Raw genomic sequence first — 14150 nt, forward strand, 5'->3', positions numbered from 1 at the left:
TAGAAGCTTTATTGTTTTACCTTTCGTATTCAGAGTTATAATCCATATGTCATTGATTTTTTGCATATGGTGTGAAGTTGGGATCAAATTTGTTTTTTTTCTCCACAATATCTACTTACCCCATACCATGAATGAAAAAGAGTTTTTTCTCCAGGCCTCTGAAGGGATATATTTGTCATAAATTAGGTACTTATTTATAGAATGATCCTGTAGACACCCCCCCCCACACACTTTATTCTGTTAGTACGGTGAGTTATTTAATAGGTTTTTAATGTTAAACCAATCTTCCATTTCTGGACTAAACCCAACCTAGTTATGCTATATTATTATTTGAAGTATTGCAGCGTGTTTTGATAGTTTTTACAACAAGGCATATGCATGAAATTCACGTGTAGCTTTCTTTTAGTGTAATATCCTTGTCAGGTGAGTTATCAAGGTTTAGCTGGCTCATAAAATGAGTTGGAGAAGTGTCCTCTGTATCTTATTTAATACATTAAAACATAAATAAGTCTAATCTAATATAGTTATTTAAAATATATGTAGTTTGCCTTAAGTATATTATTAGTCAAGGTTCTCCAGAGAAGCAGAACCAAGTGTAAGCATGTGTGTGTGTATTTATTCATTATAGGAACTGACTAGCACAATTATGGAGGCCAAGAAGTTCCACAGTCCGCTCTCTGCAAGCTGGAGACCCAGGAAAGCTGGTCACATAACTCACTTCAAGTCTGAAGACCTCAGAATCACAGAGCGTTTGTGGGGAGCAATTGTGTAAATTCTAGGTGGATTCTGAAGGCCCAAGAACCAGAAGCTCTGAAGCCTGAGGGCAGGAGAAGATAGATGTTTCAGCTGAGGCATAGAGAAAACTCACCCTTGGTCTGACTTTATGTTCTATTCAGGCCCTCAATGGATTGGATGATGCCCACTGCTTTGGTGAGGGTGTTCTTCCTTAGTCATCTACTGGTTCAAAATCTAATCCCTTCCTGAAACACTTTCACAGACACTTCCAGAAATGATGTTTTACCAGTGATCTGGGTGTCCCTTGGCCCAGTCAAGCTGACACATAAAAGTAACCAGCACTGTAAGTATTCATTACAATTTCTTTCATTCCAGGCTTCGGAAATGAATTTTAATGGAGACTTGTGGCAGGAGACTGGTTTCTGTGTTTGCCTGGGGAAGAGAAGGGAAGTTACACTACCTTCCGGGACTCACAATCTGCTTGTGTGCCCAAGGCTGACATTTGTTACTGCATCTCAATCCTGGAACCATGATCAGGGCTCATCCTGGATTTAAAGGAGGACTTGTAAGATGAGAAGCTTTCTGGACATACATGACAAGCACTCAGATAAAACACCTGCTCCCCACTGAGAAACTTCAAAGCCAACTTCATCCACTTTGACCCTTCAGGTATTGTTCCATAGAGTGGGTTTTTTTTTTTTCTTTAACTCAAATCCCCTTCAGTACTATCTCCATCTCTCCATAGTACAAGGCCTTACCACCTCTTGCTTGGGCTATGGCATTTGTGGGACACTTAGTGTCCATTTCATCCCCTTCCCAGCCATCCAAGTGCTCACTCTAGAATGGGCAGCTGGCCATGATAGTCTCTGTTGAAAACTGCTTGGTGGCTCTCTATTGTTTTATGAGAGGCAGTCCAGGCTCTTAAACATGAAACACGAATTCTCCCACCACCTGGCTCTCGCTTACCTTTCCGGCAGCTCTCTTGCTCCTCCTGGGTCTCTGCTGCACACTCTAGTAACTCTATCTGCTTGCAGTCCCCAGTGTTTCCTCTGGGGTTCTTTATGTCTCAGCTTTTTGTATGCTGATCTTTCCCCTGGGAAGGGACTCTCCATGTCTTTCTCCTGGGCAATACATTCTTTAACAATCAACTCAGGCCAGAGACCCTCCATCCCACCCAGCTGGGGTGGCATGGTCTCCTTTGCCTCCATGCCTCTGTGTCTGATGATTAGATTCTGAACTTCTTGAAGGCTGGTTCAGATCTTGGTCATACCTACATCTATAACTTGCTGTGTACTCAAGGATAACAGGTGTTCAATAAAACATGTACAGACTTAAACGGAAGGAGCAACACTTAGGAGTTGACTAGTTTGGGTTTCATTTCATCTTTTTTTTTGGAAGCCTGAGAGGGAGTGACACGGCCCAAATGCTGTGACCAGAAGGGAGGAAGGAAGGCAAAGACTACGGAAAATCTGCAGATACCAATCTCTTCCTGAATGACAGTTCGGTTCAAATGATTAAAACCCTTACGATGGGATTCACTTTTTGTAGAATGGATTAGTAACAAGGATTTTCTATAAAGATAGATTTTTTCTTTTCTAGAGAAACAAATTTGGACACCTTACTCCAAGAATTTAAATGAGAAAAATAATCCTCCTTAAAAGGCAAATTGACCAATATCCTTCCCCTTTTCTCTTATTAATAAAAGAGTTTACACAGAAACCCTATAAGAAGTTGTGTAAGAGATTCACAAGGATCATTAAAGTCTCTACTAGACATTCACTTTCACTTTGTAAAATTGGCTGTACCCTCAAAATGGTATCACATAAAAATAGACTTTCTGGGGCTCTTATATATGAATGGGTTTTAGTTGCACAGTGGTGCCATTCATTTTATTTGGCCCATTTATTGCAAGTACATTCTAAATTTGGCCTTAATTATTTTTCCTTTCACAAAAATATTTTGTGGGATCTTTTTGAACCCCGACTACTTCCTTCTTGCCCCCTTAAGACAGAATCCAGGAGTGTTACTTTTGTTCTCTTCTAATTAAAATAATTGCTTGGTTCCTTTTAACTAGATTCATGCAGTTATTAGCCTAATACATGGATGGGTGCCATGGGGTGCTTGAGAAACAAAATGAAAAGTGATCATGTAGCTTCACATGAAAAAGATTCTGTGGTGCCAAGGAGCATTATTCCTTTCAGCCGGCATTTTATAAGGGCCTTTAGTAAACCTGGCCTCCCCTCCCACCCCTACCCCCATACCCTTACTAAAAGACTATTAAGTGAAAGAATGGTTCTATTTTCTCCATTAGGTAGACAGTGAACTCAGTACAATTTGAAGAGGGGCACTTGATATGCTGGGTATGGCACAAAGACCGGGGGGCTGGTTTTAATCTCTGCCCTTGCTTTGTCTTCCAGAATAACTGCAGTCGAAGGATAAATGCTCCATGTCCTCTCTGCCAGTCGGTGTTTATCAGAGGACATTGGAAGAAGAGGGACAAAGGTTCCTGGATGTATGTGTTCATTAAGAGTCATCAGGACCCTGGTTCTGAAAGGAAGTTTTAAAATAATGTTTTTGACATCAAGATGTTTCTGAAAGTTGATGCGGTTCAAGAGTTTGGCAAACACAAGCCTGCAGGCTAAGTCCGATCTATTGCCTGTTTTTGTAAATAAAGATTTATTGGAACACAGCCACACCCATTTGTGGATGGGTTGTCTGCTGCTGCTTTTGCGTTGCAGTGTGGAGCAGTAGCGACAGAGACCATATGCCTACAAAATCTGAAAGATTTACCAACTAGTTTTTTAACAGAGGAAGTGTGCTGACTCTTGATAGAGCCTGTTCCATTCACGGAGTATCTATGAAATAACTACTCCCTGCTGAGAAATGTATTAATGGGAATTTCGATGACAGTCCACATTTGGTGAGATGCTGAGGGCTTTTGGTAATGTACTTACGTAATGGGTGTTCAGGACTGGTGTATAGACAGGAGGAGGTGAGGCAGATCAGGTGCAGGAGATCATGGTGTGAGAAAGAGGCTCTGCTATTACTGTCTCAGTGGAAGTCGCTGGTTGTGTTGTGGCTCGGGTCTTCTTTTGTCAACTATACAGAGGAGAAGGTGCCAAGACTTCTGACTTGGAGCGCACCACGATTTACTACTTTAAGACCTTATGGTCAACATTGTGGACGTCTGCTTCCATGACAAAAGATGGGCATCCTTTGTCACCAGTTGGTAGTTGGATGGATCAAGTAAGAGAACATGAGTCCCAAGTGTTCTCTAAACCATCAGATGCTATATTTGTGACATATGAAAACATCAGGATAAGTTTTCTCTTTGGCACGTGAAGAAATGAGACAGCTTACCCAAGATCAAGTAGTCAGCCAGCAGAAGAGCTGGAGGCTAGCTCTCCTGCTTTAAGCCACCATTCTTTTCCAGTATACCATATGCTTCTTTACATCACGCTTCCTTCCACGGTTTCAGAAATGCTCAGTTCTTTAGTTCATTTTTTGTTCACTCATTCATTACTGAACATTATTTAAGAGCCTGCTATGACTGTAAAAGGAGCAGAATGTCTCAGGGAGAGTGAGGGCTGTGTGAAGAAGAGTTGGAAAATAGAGTAATTTTGTTTTTGGCCCCCCTGTGGCTGGAATCCTCCAGAACAACATAGATTCTGGATCTATATCAACGATATTGATTTCCCCCATCCTGCCCAAGGAGTTAGCCCTTATTTGTGATATGGAGAACAAGAGAATAGATGGGATGGGAAAGAGAGAGCAATCCTGTCACCCAACAGTGTTGCCTGCCATGTTGTTTTATGTAGTGTGTGTGTGTGTGTGTTACTGTTTATGTGTGTGTACATACCATGAGAGCAAAGAGAAAGAGGGATGCTGAAGTGTTGATGGCAGATTGTACCAGCAACTAAAGGATGGAGACAATCTAGGTCTGGATTGCAAGGATTTGCAAGTTAGTATTTTGTATATAAATAAAGTCCAAGGGAAACCATATCAGAGGAATTTTCAAATACGGATTGTCCAATTAAATGGCATAAATTAAACATACCAGATGTGGACTTATTTTACTTACCACACTGCTGAATACAGCCTTCATTCAGATTGTATTTGTTCAATGTGTCCTGTAAGTTTTGAAATGATGATTATCAAATGTGTCTGGAGGGAGCAGCTTCCACCAAAATATTAAATTTGCCTTGTCATGGTAGGAGAAGTGAAAAACTTGAAAGTTTTTGTGTTTGACGCTTGTTATTTTAACAGGGAAGCTTGCCAATATTTTCTTCATATTCAGTGTTGTTGGCTACTTTTTTTTTTCCAGGTTTATCTGTGAGTGTAAGTCTATGATTCTCTGAAGCAAAGGTGCCAGTGAAGTTGCCTCATAAACAAGCAGACCTTCCAGAATCTTCCATCGGAGAATTATCACCTGCAAAGACCTCTGAGAGGTACAGTAGAAAATTCTGCCTTAAGCTCCTCTGCCTCCCTTACAACAAGTCAGTCAGCTGAATTTGGAGGTGCTGCTGTCCGATTGTGCAATTCATTAATAAAGCCATGTTACTTCTCGGATATTCCCAGGACCCAGGACGTTGCTGTTTTAAGAAACATAATTTGGTTTAGCACCGAGAAAGCCTATTCACAGCAGGTCTTAGCGGTGATACAGATAACACTTTTCATCTGTAAGAAATTTGTAAGCATTAACTAATTTATTTAACTTCCCTGTAATTGAGCGAATCTTCTTCTGTTTGCTGTGGGAAAACCCTTCCTTTTCTAATTCTAATCTTTTAGCAGGTATTCTCCTGAAGCCTTGTCACCGTGCTGGAAATGTTTTGTAGAGGGGAAATAAATCTTTCAACACAGTGTAAAATTTCACCGAAATAGATGACCTCCATTTCCTCAGTGGAGAGCCTATTTTTAAGTGATTAGACAATGCTCTGGGAAAAAAAAAGTGAAATCTCCTTGAAAACTCTGGGAACTTACTGCATTATTCCAGCCACTGTTACTGCCACTACTGTGGGCAGTGTTCTCGATGGCTTACAGGTATTACTTTGGGTTTCCTAGAAAGGAGAACTGTAGGAAAAGCTCAGGCGCTCTTTTGCGGAGTTCAGTCCCAGAGTAGGGAGCTGGGAAGAATGATGGCCAGGCTGAGGCCAAAGGAGCAAATAACAATGGTGCGTTATTGATGTGGCCCCAACTTGGCTTGAGTCGTAAGCTACTGCTCTGTCCTTGGGATGGTGGTAGGCTAGACACCAGCCCTCCAAAAAGTGTCTGCATCTTAATTCCTAGAACCTGAGGATGCAAGCTTCTGTGCCAAAGTCTTTGCAGATGTGATTAAGGATCTTGGGATGGAGAGATGGCCTGGGATTATCTGGGTAGGTTGGAAATCCAGTCGCAGATGTCTTTAGAAGATGGAGGCATGGGTGGAGGTGGAGTGACACAAGAGAGGGCAGGGGGACCATGGAGGTAGGATTTAGAGTCATGTGGTCACAAACTAAGGAGTGTGGGCTGTCACTGGAAGCTGGAAGAGGTGAGGATGGGAGCGTCCCCTGGCACCTGCACCATGCTGCCTGCAGACTTCTGCAGTAATACATCTCTGTTGTTTTCAGTCACCAAGTTTGTGGTGATTTGTGATAGCAGCCATGGGAAACGAATACAGAGACTGCCCTCCCAGAGCAGAATTGGTTAGATGTCAGGATAGATTAATAGAGAAAGGATGGCAATAAGCAAATAATAGAATTTGTTTGCCACTTCCGATTGGTGAATAGTTTTCCTCATGATATTAACGTCGCTCTACTTTCCCCTCTTACCTCTGGGTTGATCACAGTTGGGTATGGAGTTTCACTGGAGTGTCTCATGCTTCAGGGGTAATGGGGAAGCTCCAGGAAGGGAGGGCTGGGCCAGCTTCCTTTCAGCTAAGTGGGCATGAGAGGGGCTCCATTGGTTTGCGCATAATAAAGTCTATGGAAAGCCTGGAAGCTGGGGGAAGCAAGCTGCTGACAGGCCAGAGCCTGTCACCACCTGAGTCACCCCCTGAGAGGTGGCATATAGGGGGGTTGGAAACAATGATCTTGATTCTCACCATAGCCCCCACGAGGCAGGTCTGGTGTGATCTCCTCAGCAAGCTCTCATCCTCCAGTCTTAAAGACCGTTAGCTTCTGAAGCTCGCTGTCCACTCAGGGTTGCCCGTCTCATCTTCAAATGCAGTGACTGAAATCCTTTCCTTCAGTTGAGTCAAAGCACGCCTTCATGGACTACTCCACGAGGGGCTCTCGTTTTACTTCTTGAGGCACATACAATAAAGCTCATTCTTGCCCATGAAAGCTCTCTCCAAATATCTGAAGACAGTTTTTACCTTTTCCCCTCTGCCAAGCAGAGCACGTCCTGTTTCCTCAACTCTGGCTTTCTCTCTGTGGCTGGTGGCCACACCCAGCCCTCCTCTGGCTATGGGTCTTTCCTCCTTGGTTCTTATGTCACTTAACATAGCCAGAGATTGTTTTTATTTTATTTTATTTTTTGCCAAGCATATCATTTTTAGTTGTACCAAGCAGCGTTGATTATAGCGCTTCTTACACTTGTGTATGGATGACTGGGTGGAAGCACGTGTTAGTCCTAAGGGGGCCCAAGAGCTCCAAAGAATTAATCTGTTTGCAAGTGGTGTTACTGTGTTAGAGATCACGTGGCACCTGAGTATCCACAGTTTTATGCAGAATTGAGGTCAGGTGAGAATTCCTACAGGTCCATACCACTTGGCCATGCGAGAATGGAGGGTGTTGTTAGCCAACCTGCCTTACACCATCCTTCTTCCTCAACAGCCAACCCACCAAACCCAATTCTGGAGCACCTCCCAGCCTGGAGGAGATCTGCTCCGGGTGGGCAGGTAGAGTTCTGCTCCTGGTGCAATCCAAGACTCCAGCATCTTCTGCAAGAAGAGCTATTACCATGGGTTAAGAAGGCCAGCGGACAGGGGCTTTACATCCATTATCTGCCATCTTCACAGTAACCCTACAGCCTTTGTTTTACTGATAGACGGTGAAGGTTTGGTTCGAAAGAACTTTCCTGAAGTTGTAGCGTAGCAGACCTAAGGTTGAGACTCAGGAGGGTCAGCGGTTCTGTGTAGTGGTTAAAATGATTTTGAAGCTGTACTCGAGGGGGAGGGGGTCCTTGGGCCTCTACAGGTGCACTGAGCCCTGAACTGACCCTTCCAGGCCACCAGAAGGAGCTGGGTAGCACACAGTTGGTGTTAAATGGCTCAGCCTCTGTGGTTCTCCCTCAGCGACTGGGTCTTGTATCGTACGTGTTAGGAATCACCCCTGCCACATTCTGACCCAGCCTTCCCAGTTCACAGACTTGAGCCTTTCTTTACCCAATATCCATTCACCAGGTGCCTTCTGGGTCTCTTGCACCAGGCCAGGGTGGGGATGGAGGCACAGAGACTATGGCTGACGTCATGCAGCCTGGGAGTGTAGGGGTTTGAATGAAGGTCTCAGATGTCTAGGTCACCGAATCTGGTCCTGCAGGGGAGCCGGTAGCATTGAACTTCCTCTGGGCATCTACCCAGACCCAAGTGCTCTTTAACCTATGAGGTGGGAAATAGCTTCTAAAGCATTAGCAACCTTTGGCCACTAGTATTTTTCTTTTCACTTTTCCCTCATCCAAGCAATGAGGCCAGTGCCTACTTGTTTCGGCAGGAGGGAAGCGACAGTGAAAAAACGAGTCTTCCCTGGTCGTGGTGGATTCTTTGGGCTGACACCCTCAAGCTCCTCCTAACTGGCTTCTCCTGTAATGGAGGACACCAAAAGCTCACCTTCCCACCATGCTGCAGATTGGAATGGGCAGATGCCTCCCTTGCTCAGTGTGAAACATGGGCCACAGTCTATTGTAGCCACTTCTTTCCTGGAGGACTTTGTCCTGCTCGCCCGGCGTGTGATGCCCAGGGGACAGCTGCCATTGTGAAACAAGGGCCCGGCTGGAGGCTAGCAAGAGCCTGCCCCCATTCCTTGACTGCACCTTTGAGCCCAATTGTTTTGTTGTGTCTGACAATAAATTTCTATTTGGCCATGCCTCTGTTGTTGGGTTTCTGTGAAGTCCTTCTAGATGTAAGGCTTACCCTGCATATTGTTTTGTTTTGCTACAGCCTTGGGGGAGCAGAAACCTGTAGGGCCCAGCTAAAGAGTGGAGAGAACAAGTCTTGGGGGACATTTCGCACCCATGATGGTGGGGGAAGGGGCATGGAGGAGAGGATTTGTCCTTGGTCTCTTGGACACCTGAAAGGCGCTGGGAGGGTGGAACACAAGGGTGTCCAGGACAGCTTGGGCAAAAGATGTGTGAGGATGAGGAAGGGGGACTGAGTGACATATCAGAGTATCAGAGGATGCCTGCATAGACGCCTGCCATCAGACACTGCCAGCCCTCTCCCCTACCACATCTCAGAACTGAGAATCCCCAGAATGTGGCCATGGTTTAGGTGAAGGGGACATCCCACCACTCAGTTTCTGCCACTTTGGAAGAATGAGGCCTCCAAATAGACATGATATTAAGTTATTAAAAACTTATCTTTTTTTTAAAACTTATCTTTTTAATGCCTGAGTTGTGGATGGAGATTAGCACCAGCCCTGTGATAAGGTGTAGCAACCCTCTGCAAGGTTGAAATGGATGAGTCACACTGGGTGAGCCCTGGGGTCAGCCTGCCTCCGCTCCTCCAGGGGGTCCCAGGATAGGGTGACACCACAAGGCTGAGTGGTGGGGTTCAGAGTTCCCGGCATCTCGAGCTGACGTCTGTGACGGCCCCTGGTTATCTCACACAGTCTCTGAAGTGCTTCTCAGTGCTGGGTCCGATTCCACCTGGCAGGTGGATTCAGCCTGAAGGTTCAGGCAGGGGCTACAGAGAGATGATGTTCGTCTCTCTGTCCTCATGGAAGTGTTGCCGAGCACGGCTTGTGAGGTGGAGGGGGAGAATTCAGCAAATCGGTTTTGATTTTGGAGATGATTATAATTAAGCCAAATCGTTTCCTGCCTCCTTTCAAGGCTGCCACTTTTCCAACTTTCCATTCAATTAAATGCAGCTCATTTGAGCAGCAGCAGCACTGCGGTTACTCGGTTCACTCAGAGCCGGCTGGCTGGTTGAGTGCTTCTCCAGCACCTAGTAACCATGTGACCTTGGGCAAGTCACTTCAGGTATCCCTGCATCATCTGTAAAACTCAGTGGGTGACAGGACCTGCTCACAGGGTTGGGTGAGGGGTGAAGCCCTGGGAACCCGGCTGGTGCATAGCACACAGTCAGTGAGTCCCTGAGCATCAGCTTGCTGGGCTGCCATCTGCCCTGCCCCGGGCTCGGGCTTCCTCACCTGAAGCCCCCTTGTTCTCCAGGAGACCGCAGGCGCTCGGCATCCCTAGGGAAGAGCCACATCATCAGATGTAAATCTAATGCTTTCCTTCCGACAAGAGCAGAGAGCAGCAAGTTCAGGTTTATAGCTCTGCCTATGTGGCTACTGAATAGTATTACTCTGCATTTTGTTTGAGAGGAGGATGTTTGCTTCAGTTCACTCCCTTGTACTTCCTGGAAAGGTGATTCTCTTCTTCTTTCTTCTTTCTTCTTTCTTCTTTCTTCTTTCTTCTTCTTCTTCTTCTTCCTTCTTCCTTCTTCCTCCTCCTCTTCTTCTTCTTTTTCTTCTTCATGCATGCAGCAGGGGCAGAGGGGGAGAGAGAACCCCAAACAGATTCCCTGCTGAGCACAGAGCCCAACGTGGGGCTCAGTCTCCAGACCCTGAGATCATGACTTGTGCCAAAATCCGGAGTCAGATAGATGCTCAACTGCCTGAGGCTCCCGGGTGCCCCAAGAAAGGTGGTTTCTGTATCACTGCAGAGAACCTTCTGTTCTACCCCTGTAGGGGCTTCCAGAGATTGCCGAGTTCTATCGCAGGCTTGAACTCCCCATTGGAAAGTCAAGTAGAGTTGGAATAAACCTTTAAAAATGAAATTCCTAATTGCATCATTTATGGTTACATCGTATTTCCTTTGCTCAAGTCTAACAGTTTCCCTGCTTTGGCGGATGATGATGCCTTGCTCCTCATCCCAGCAAACCCCCCTTGTGCCCCCCTGGGAATGGGTTCTCCATGATGTTTGGTTTCACTCTGTTGCTCAGAAGGACTGTATTCCAGTGAGCTCCTTCCCTTCATTCATTATGCCGAAATCATATTTCTAGAGGACAGAGATAAATGCTGTGTACTTATCTGATTAAACTGCCTGTTGTTTTAAATCTATTTTCACAGACTTTTTTCCCTCTCATAGACATTCAATGACACAACACATTAAAAATTATATCTGTATCAGTGGTTTACTCTATTGTATTTATGTAGCGCGTGCACATGTGTGTTCACAGGTGTGAGCAGTGTGAACCCAGTGGTCTCCTGTTATGATCGGTGTGTATTCCACAATTACCAAACAGTTGCAGCTTTGAAAAGAGCAAGGTTGGATCATCTGTTTTATTGATTGGTTAGAAAAATCGCACCGTTGTGAGAACATCAAACATAAATTACATGAAACTGGAAATATGCAAGGAAAGGCTATTTGCTGAAAGCTTTTTACCAGAGTGTCAGAGTCTCCATTGTTATGGGCAACTCGGCAGGTCTCTCTTCTGGGCCATTTTCTGAATATTTTTGCTGGTCAGCCGGGCCTGGGGATCGGGACTTCGTGTGTTTTAGTCTGCTGGCGTCATCAGAGCCTCCATTCATCTCAGAGTTCTTTGCCCCTGCTTTACCAAAAAGAATAATGCCTCCCCCAGAATTACGCAAAAATCAATGGCAAAGTTAATTGAAATCTGGATCTCTTAATGTTTTTCTCTTTCTTAAGTGATGTCTTGGTTTCTGAAAAGTGAGGTTTAACTCAAAGGGCGGCTTTAACTGAGGGTGAGTGAATTGGTAGGAGAGGGAACATAGAGGTAGAACGTTTTCCAGGAGACGGAGAGATAGTGTTTGCATTTAGGATTTCATTTCCTTTCAAGTTTTACACTGGGGCTTAAGGAATGTTACCAGATGAGAAGAATGACCAGGGCCACTGCTCTGTTGTCTCCTTAGAGGGCTGGAAATGCTTTGATGGAGGCCCGCCTCTTCCCTTTCCTCCCACGGGGCCAGAGAGAGCAAGAGGGGCGCGAGAGAGTGGTGGAGGCCTTCCTGCCACCAGAAGGCGGTCCGCTTCTTTATTTTAAAGATTCTCCACCTTACTGATGATTGAGATATTCACATAATAGAGATTCAGGCCCGTCATTTGGATTAATGCTAGCAATACTTGTTATGTTTAAAACAGCTTATAATCCGCAGAGTAAACTCTTTTGCTGGATTCTCATGGCAATTTGCAGAGGCAAAGGTGATTGCTATTTTAACCTCTGCTTTGTGGAGGAAGACACCAGGACTCCCACGGATTGGAATTTGTCCACGGTGACCCAACCGGTCATCCCCTTACCTTGATGGAGCTCCTGTTAATGACGGGGTGGACAAGTCTCCCCTTCAGCCAGTGGGGACACACACGGCATCCCTGTAGGGCGCTCGCTTAGTGCCAGTCGAGCCACTGGGGCTTTGCGATCCAGAATACTGGTTCCGACTCACATCAGTATCTTCCAAAATACTCAGACAAAGGCCTCCTCCAAGAGGCATCTGGTCAAGCTTTGCGAGGGGAGAAAACTTATCCTCTGATTCCCGAAGCCCTGAAGTCAGGGATTTGATTATGCTTATCATGATCTCAGCTTCCACCGCTCCAAATGTGATTAGTTTTGTAATTAGTTAATGTCATTACCTGTCATCAAATCCAGACAATGTTGGTCTCTAAAGCCTCCCGTGGCAAAGAAACCCACAACCTGACATCTTTTCACTGTTTAACACTGAGTTTCTTTAAGAATTCTGGCAACTGTCCCCTCTTTCCTAGACCACAGGTCTGAAAGTTAGGGGAAAGATGTATTTCTTGTGTTTCTTTAAGGCAATTTAAAATTCTTCGGTCCGCTTCCCAAAACTTTTCTTCACTCCAAGCAAAGCATAAATATAATCTTTTCAGCAAATCTTATACCCCACCATATTTTCCTTCTTATGTATGTTGGCTATATTTTGCTTTGGGCAGAATGGCCAAAATAAGAACCAGTTTACCGTAGGGAAACACCCTGTTAAGAACTATTTTTACCTTATATAAAATGCTGCTTGTCTTATTACTTACTTGCTGTTAAATACTGGGCAGATGTTTTTTCTTCTTTGCTTCTATTCAGCCTTTCAACAAATACTCTAAGTGCCTGAGTTGTGTGCAGGTACTTGGGAGAGGACAGACCGGCTAAAATCCCTGCCCTCTGGGAGCTTATGTTCCAGTGGGGGAAGGTCAACGGTAGGAAATGAGTATTTAAAAATAAAGTAGCCAGTATGTGGGTTAGACATTTCCCATCTGCCCTCTAGACCCCTTCTCCCCCCTTTCCCACCCTGCTCTGTGGAGAGTCCTGGGAAAGTAGGTCACTGAAGGTGGCATCAGTGGCTTCTTTGCGCCCACAGTCTGGCGGGTTCAGGAGCTGGAAACTGAGGCACAGGAGAGTGAGGTCAGGGTACTGATGGCCAGTCAGGCCCCCTGCTGGCCCGAGAGTGACACAATCATTTTTTCTGTCTGGTGGGAGTCACCCCTCCCCAGTGCTGCTTCAAGCCCAGGGGTGATATCTGCTCACCAAGGTTTGGTTTTCTTGACCCAAATGCCACCTTTCAGTAGCCTCTCCAGAGGCCCCCATTTGAATGAGCCCTCTGTTTCTCTCCGGGACCCTGACTGCCAGGGTAGGTTAGAAGACAATGCCGTGGAACAATGCCATTCATCAGCTATATTGCTTGCTGTCACCTGCACACTTTTGGACTAAATGTCCTCAGACTTCGGGTTGTGTTGCTCCCCTATGACTCAGCACCGCCTGTAGTGTGAGGGGGCCACAGTGACCCGCTCACTCTTAGACCAGTTCAGCAAGCCCCTGAGAACCTACAGGAAAGTATAGGTCCCTGCAATGGGGTCCTTGAATCCCTGACAGCCCTACCCTTTGCTCTGTGCCCTTGCCTACCACGTACTTTTATTCCTCTGTGATAAAGAGCTCCTTCGGGAGTCCTCTTAGAAGGCCTTGCTGGTTTCATCATTTTGAGGAAGGAAATACATATATAAATATATATAATACATATATATTTAAAGCTTGTAATTTAATGAAGTTTCCTAATTAGGGAAAAAGCTCACGCTGACCCTAGAGAAGACAAAACCGAGAAGTTAGGAAAATTCACCTTAGTCTTATATGGAGGTATAACAAACATTTTGGATGCACTCAGGGACGCTTCAACTTTAGCTTTGAGGGGAACACATTTACCCATTGCCAGGCCACCTCTGTTGACCAATGCCTTTTTGTTTTCTAAAGAACTTTTATA

General features: G+C 45.2%; 1 long non-coding RNA gene across 1 annotated transcript; it reads left to right on the top strand.

Moving 5' to 3' along the window:
- Positions 1-1115: 1115 nt before the first annotated feature.
- LOC129511329 (uncharacterized) lies at positions 1116-8747 on the top strand. The gene is made up of 4 exons (XR_008664793.1): positions 1116-1404; positions 3153-3247; positions 5060-5183; positions 8424-8747. It is a non-coding gene; the product is annotated as an uncharacterized LOC129511329 (long non-coding RNA).
- Positions 8748-14150: the final 5403 nt, after the last annotated feature.

The sequence above is a fragment of the Nyctereutes procyonoides genome, unplaced genomic scaffold, assembly GCF_905146905.1.
Source record: "Nyctereutes procyonoides isolate TBG_1078 unplaced genomic scaffold, NYPRO_anot_genome, whole genome shotgun sequence".
Taxonomy (NCBI): Eukaryota; Metazoa; Chordata; class Mammalia; order Carnivora; family Canidae; genus Nyctereutes; species Nyctereutes procyonoides.